This window comes from Saccopteryx leptura, chromosome 5 (assembly GCF_036850995.1).
Source record: "Saccopteryx leptura isolate mSacLep1 chromosome 5, mSacLep1_pri_phased_curated, whole genome shotgun sequence".
Classification (NCBI taxonomy): domain Eukaryota; kingdom Metazoa; phylum Chordata; class Mammalia; order Chiroptera; family Emballonuridae; genus Saccopteryx; species Saccopteryx leptura.
The window spans coordinates 159,603,437-159,610,492 of NC_089507.1; positions in this window are offsets into that span (position 1 = coordinate 159,603,437).

Consider the following 7,056-nt stretch of genomic DNA (forward strand, 5'->3'; position numbering starts at 1 on the left):
ATTCAAAACATCTACATTCTAGTATTCTCATCAAAATAGCATAGTAAAACAAAATCATTCTATGTAATATTTGTTAATAGTGAGACAAGTTCTCATCAATTCCAGCGATAAAAGCTTGACTATGTGAAGAAAAAGAAAAGAACAAGCTTTTTATTAAAAAGATCTGTTGCTGTTTTGTTTCTGTAGAGATATAAGTTCAAACAATGTGGAAATTAATGTAAAAAACATTCCAAAGCTGTGAAACTGATTTTTATAATAGTGTGACAAGCAATTATCCGTTTCTTTGCTACAAACTTCATTTTAAACTATCTTATTAAAGAAATTTCTTTATTAAACTGTGGTAGACTACAGGGCTGACAGCTTACTGTTTTCTTTGAATACATGAAGTATTTGAGACTTCCTACTACAAATAACCTTTCTTTCAGTAACATATTAAGTACAGTGTTACTTGGGGACTGTCACATTTCTTTTTTAAAAAATAAAAAACATTGTTTGCAAAGTCTTGTTAAAATACTTCGCATTCATTAAAGTGCTAAAACAGAAATTTATAATTAATTTCCAACACTTTCTCAAGGAATATTAAGCTATACGAAAAATAACTATATACAATGTTTAGAACTGATGCTATCTCTTATCAAAATGAATGTCACCTCACTGCCACCACATCGTGTAAGAAAAGCTCTGCACTTTCTGCAGAGTGCTGCAGACACACAACTTGGGCTGGTCATGTGTTGTTTTGTTTTTTTGTGGGTTTTTTTTTTTGTGTGTGACAGAGACAGAGAGAGGGACAGATAGGGACAGACAGACAGGAAGGGAGAGAGATGAGAAGCATCAATTCTTCATTGTAATCCTCAGTTGTTCATTGATTGCTTTCTCATATGTGCCTTGACAGGGGGTGGGGGCTACAGCAGAGCAAGTGACCCCTTGCTCAAGCCAGCAACCTTGGGCTTCAAGCCAGCAACCATGGGGTCATGTCTATGATCTCACGCTCAAGCCAATGACCCCGTGCTCAAGCTGGAGAGCCAGTGCTCAAGTTGGTGAACTTGGGGTTTCAAACCTGGGTCCTCGGCATCTCAGTCTGATGTTCTATCCACTGTGCCACCGCCTGGTCAGGCTGGTCATGTGTTTTCTATGAAAACTTGTTCCAAAGATTCTTAAGCCTTTGGTTTTCCTTGTGGCTCTTAAGAGCCTATGACCATGTAAAATTCTAGAGTAATGTTTATTGATTTATCATTAGTTGAGAAACTTGGAATTCCAAAGCCCTTAATAATATATAGGGATTGAATACATTAAACCACAGCTGACACTGAAACTTTCTTTAACCAGCATCTTTCTACCTAAGAAATCTTAGGAGAGACATTGAGTAGGATACTTGAAACCATGTCAATACAACAAATTAAAAATTAAAATAAAAGAAAAAGAAAATTTTTTTATGACAGAGAAAGATAGAGAGAAGGACAGATAGGGACAGACAGACAGGAGGAAGGGGGAGAGATGAGAGGCATCAATTCTTTGTTGCGACACCTTAGTTGTTCACTGATTGCTTTCTCATATGTGCCTTGATGGGGGGGAGGGGCTACAGCAGAGCAAGTGACCCCTTGCTCAAGCCAGTGACCCCACACTCAAGCTGGATAAGCCGTGCTCATGCTGGTGGCCTCGGGGCTTCGAACCTGAGTCCTCAGTATCCAGTCCAATGCTCTATCCACTGCATCACTGCCTGGTCAGGCAAAAAAAAAAAAAAGAAATCTTAAACTCGGTGCTGTGACAAGTGTCCTTCTGCCAGTGCATTCACATGCCCCTCCCACTGCATCTGCTCTTCATTTCCAGATGGGACACTCCACACCTAGGTCTTTTCTATCCTCTTCCAATTAGGCAGCCACAACCTTCTTTCCCTTCATTCCTCTTCCAAAAGCTATCTCAACCACCTACAACACGCTGGTCCTTCAATGTAAACAACGAGGCAAACATACAATCCTCATTGCAATCCTAATCTAACTATCAACCTCCTCTGAGGCTTCATTTGGGGTGATATCTCTGCAAGGTCCCCACATTCACAAAGGCAGACCCCACTACTAAGAGATGTCCCCCACATCCCCCGTGCCCTCACCTTACGCTCATCTGTTCCCAGAGAGCACCCTTTCCGTTGCCATCAGTAAATATCCTAAACCTACCGGCTTCCCCCTTCAGTTTCTTACTTAGAAACCCTCACTCTCAGTGGAAGAGCACAGCTTTCATCTAAGTAGCTGAGGTAGAGGACGGTGGCAGTGTCAGCACAGTTTTTTCTTTTAATCTTCCTGAATTAGCCATTTAAAACAGAGAAATCATGCCCTGGCCTGTTGGCTCAGTGGTAGAGCGTCGGCCTGGCGTGCGGAAGTCCCGGGTTCGATTCCCGGCCAGGGCACACAGGAGAGGCACCCATCTGCCTCTCCACCCCTCCCCCTCTCCTTCCTGTCTGTCTCTCTCTTCCCCTCCCGCAGCCGAAGCTCCATTGGAGCAAAGATGGCCCGAGCGCTGGGGATGGCTCCTTGGCCTCTGCCCCAGGCGCTAGAGTGGCTCTGGTCGTGACAGAGGGACGTCCCAAATGGGCAGAACATCGCCCCCTGGTGGGCGTGCCGGGTGGATCCCGGTCGGGCGCATGCGGGTGTCTGACTGCCTCCCCGTTTCCAGCTTTAGAAAAATACAAAAAAACAAACAAACAAACAAAAAAAAAAAAACAGAGAAATCAGGATGAAAAATTTAAAGACTCACAGTTAAAATCCAAATCATAAGAAATCTGCAGAACACCAAATCCCAAGTGAGTAGGTCACACCACGAGCACCTAGGAGCCCTGTGGTAAATGTGAGGGAGGAAGTAGATGACAGTCATTGGCATGACAGAATTAAGAGCCCCCCCAGTACCTGCCGGAAGGCTGGAGGGGGGCAGTTGGGTTGCGCACCTGCCACTGTGTAGAGACTGCGGACTCCGGCTCTCAGGTGAGCGCAGGGTCCCCTGGTAAGTACGAGTCTCATGAATTCTCAAAACGAAGCAGCCAAAGCCCCCCTTTCAGGACCAAGCCCTGCACTAAGACACAAGTGTCAGGGACAGACCTAAACTGAACAGCACAGGGACAAAAGAGAGATCCAGAATCAAGTACAGGCGTGAAACCAAGTCACGTTCCAGACAGTAGGCAGCCATACATTTAAACACTTCACATAAATAAAGGAGAGAGCTCTAGGAGACATGGAATTCAGGCTTCCTTCTAGAGGCAAGAAAAGGAACCTCATATAAAAATGAGCAGTGAGAGATTGAGGGAAAATCCCATATAAATACATTACAAGGATAAATTCTAAAAGAAGGCTACCCCATAGGCAACAACGGCCCTCCAGGAAGCATGCTTACAAAATACATGAAAATTATAACCTACCATTTCAAAACAAGCAAAAGGACACAAAACGATAATAGAAGAAAGAACAATATCAACCAGAATTAGAAAAACTCACAAAGGATGTGAAATAACTTCAGGAAAGAATTAGAAAATACCGTTTTAGAAATGTTATGCTAAATTAGAAAGAACATGTAAGTTTAAAAAAATAGATAAAGCCTTCAGGCAAATGGAGGGAGAGAAGACAGGAAGGACATTTTTATAAGCTAACAAAGAAATAACGAAACTTCTGGTTCTGGTTAAGATTGAGTAAGTCTATCCTAACTCAGGAATCCTCAGGTGGGTTAATTTCACTCCCCCTATATGTGCTCCACAGCCCCTCAGCTAAACCATTATCATTACACTTAACCAATTTTAAAAATGTCTTTTCTCCTAATGTGTCTTCTATTAAATAGCTGTTTCCAAGGGCAGGGACTTTTACTTCGCTGTGTAACTCCAGTCCTAACACATACTTGGCATATGACAGGTAGTCCTATATTATTTTCCATTCTGTATATTCCTGTCAAGTTAGTATTTCTAAAATTCCATTTTCACCATGTCCTGGTACTGTTCAAAAACATTCAAATGATAAACCATCAGCTAACATCATATTAAATGGCACAAAACTGAAGGCTTTCCCCTTTAAATCAGGAACAAGACAGGGTTGTCCATTCTCTCCACTCATATTTAATGTGGTACTAGAGGTTCTAGCCAGAGCAATCAGACAAGACAAAGAAATAAAAAGCATCCATATTGAAAAAGAAGAAGTAAAGGTATCACTTTTTGCAGATGATATGATCCTATACATCGAAAACCCCAAAGAATTCACAAAAAGACTACTAGAAACAATAAGCCAATACAGTAAAGTCGCAGGATACAAAATTAACATACAGAAGTCAATAGCTTTTCTATATGCCAACAATGAAACATTTGAGAATGAACTCAAAAGAATAATCCCCTTCACGATTGCAACAAAAGAAAATAAAATACCTAGGAATAAACATAACAAAGAATGTAAAGGACTTATATAATGAAAACTATAAACCATTGTTAAGGGAAATCGAAAAAGATATAATGAGATGGAAGAATATTCCTTGTTCTTGGTTAGGAAGAATAAATATAATCAAGATGGCCATATTACCCAAAGCAATATACAAATTTAATGCAATTCCCATCAAAATTTCAATGACATTTTTTAAAGAAATAGAGCAAAAAATCATCAGATTTATATGGAGCTATAAAAAACCCCGAATAGCCAAAGCAATCCTAAAGAAAAAGAATGAAGCTGGGGGCATTATAATACCTGACTTCAAACTATATTATAGGGCCACGACAATCAAAACAGCATGGTATTGGCAGAAAAAATAGACACTCAGACCAATGGAACAGAATAGAAAACCCAGAAATAAAACCACATATATATGGTCAAATAATTTTTGATAAAGGGGCCAACAACACACAATGGAAAAAAGAAAGCCTCTTCAATAAATGGTGCTGGGAAAACTGGAAAGACACATGCAAAAGAATGAAACTGGACTATACAGTTTGTCCCCCTGTACTAAAATTAACTCAAAATAGATCAAAGATCTAAACATAAGACCTGAAACAATAAAGTACATAGAAGAAGACATAGGTACTAAACTCATGGACCTGGGTTTTAAAGAGCATTTTATGAATTTGACTCCAAAGGCAAGAGAAGTGAAGGCAAAAATTAATGAATGAGACTACATCAGACTAAGAAGTTTTTGCTCAGCAAGAGAAACTGATAACAAAATAAACAGACAGCCAACTAAATGGGAAATGATATTTTCAAACAACAGCTCAGATAAGGGCCTAATATCCAAAATATACAAAGAACTCATAAAACTCTACAACAAACAAACAAACAATCCAATAAAAAAATGGGAAGAGGACATGAACAGACACTTCTCCCAGGAAGAAATACAAATGGCCAACAGGTATATGAAAAGATGCTCATCTTCTTTAGTTATTAGAGAAATGCAAATCAAAACTGCAATGAGATACCACCTCACACCTGTTAGATTAGCTATTATTAACAAGACAGGTAATAGCAAATGTTGGAGTGGCTGTGGAGAAAAAGGAACCCTCATACACTATTGGTGGGAATGTAAAGTAGTACAACCATTATGGAAGAAAGTATGGTGGTTCCTCAAAAAACTGAAAATAGAACTACCTTATGACCCAGCAATCCCTCTACTGGGTATATACCCCAAAAACTCAGAAACATTGATACGTAAAGACACATGTAGCCCCATGTTCATTGCAGCATTGTTCACAGTGGCCAGGACAAGGAAACAACCAAAAAGCCCATCAATAGATGACTGGATAAAGAAGATGCGGCACATATACACTATGGAATACTACTCAGCCATAAGAAATGATGACATCGGATCATTTACAGCAAAATGGTGGGATCTTGATAACATATGAAGTGAAATAAGTAAATCAGAAAAAAACAGGAACTGCATTATTCCATACGTAGGTGGGACATAAAAGTGAGACTAAGAGACATTGATAAGAGTGTGGTGGTTACGGGGGGAGGAGGGAGAGGGAGAGGGAAAGGGGGAGGGGGAGGGGCACAAAGAAAACTAGATAGAAGGTGACAGAGGACAATCTGACTTTGGGTGATGGGTATGCAACATAATTGAATGACAAGATAACCTGGACATGTTATCTTTGAATATATGTATCCTGATTTATTGATGTCGCCCCATTAAAAAAATTATTAAAAAAAAAAAACATTCAAAGCTTACTCTGGCCAGGTGGCTCAGTGGATAGAGCATCGTCCCAACACACTGAGGTCGCAGGTTCGATCCCCAGTCAGGGCACATACGAGAAGGAATCAGTGAGTGCACAACTAAATGGAACTAAGTAGAAAAATGGGTTGATGCTTCTCCCTCTCAAATCAATAGAAAATTTTTTAAAAAATTCAAGGATTGTCACATACTAAAATACAAATATCTCTAGCCTGGTTCTCCATAACAAGACCCTAAACTATGTGTACAGTTTATCTTCCATCACCTTTTCATATACATCTATTTTTACATTTTTTTAAAACATTTATCTATTAATTATAGGGAGCGAGGGCAGAGAGAGACAGAGAGACAGGAACATTGAGCTGTTCCTGTATGTGTCATGACCAGAGATTGGACCAGCCAACTCTGCACTTCGGTACGATGTTCTAACCAACTGAGCTAACCAGCCAGGGCTATTTTTACATCTTTGATTCTAAATTACTGTCTTCCCAAACAACTCTTTGACCCCTACTTCTTTCTCAAATCATTACAACCCATAAAAATGTTGGCCTTTTAAATTTAATATTTACTTAGCAGCACACTAGCAATTAATCTATAATGCTGTATATTTAACAACACTGTTGTCATGGATACCTGAACAGAATGGTCATACACCTAGCTTCCCTAGCTCCCGCAGATGAACAGTAGGGAAAAGCCAAGATTAGCTTTTTATTTAATTTATAAAAGATAACACATACATAAGAAAAACTGAGTTTTTTACCTGCTTTACTCACCTTTCCCCCCCCAGTCCAGCCTTTCTCCATCTTCCTTGGCTTGAAGCTCATCAGAACTAGAAAGGAAGGATTAGCATCTTCCCCTGAAATCATGCTGCTTCTTTTA